The 319-nt window shown below is 29.8% G+C and overlaps 1 protein-coding gene across 1 annotated transcript in view; it reads left to right on the top strand.

Moving 5' to 3' along the window:
* The window catches only part of LOC119592505 (zinc finger and BTB domain-containing protein 24-like), a 12,708-nt gene that overhangs the window by 1,051 nt on the left and 11,338 nt on the right, over positions 1 to 319 (top strand).

The raw sequence follows: 319 nt of genomic DNA, 5'->3' as shown, positions 1-319 counted from the left end.
ATCTCTTTTAATATATAAATATTTGTTTGTATGTGTGGGACCCACACTTTTGACAACATCAACTCTTTTAGTTTGGACAGGTGTGATGTTTACAAAAACAATCGCAGGGTAAACATCTTAACTGACATGGTAAAAGTAAAGAATAATGCCCAGACAGAATTTTTGATTAAAAATGGTTCCACTCAGTAGATTAGATAATATTTCATTTTATGGAAGTAGCATTAAAAGTTGACAGTAATATTAACAGACAGTAGTTTAGTTTAGGAAAAACAGGTTTTTGCAATCTCTGAATATCATGATTTCTTGGATTTATTTTGTA

Source organism: Penaeus monodon, chromosome 30, assembly GCF_015228065.2.
Source record: "Penaeus monodon isolate SGIC_2016 chromosome 30, NSTDA_Pmon_1, whole genome shotgun sequence".
Taxonomy (NCBI): Eukaryota; Metazoa; Arthropoda; class Malacostraca; order Decapoda; family Penaeidae; genus Penaeus; species Penaeus monodon.
The sequence above is the reverse complement of the archived record's forward strand: the minus strand, read 5'-3'. Positions and strand labels throughout refer to the sequence as shown.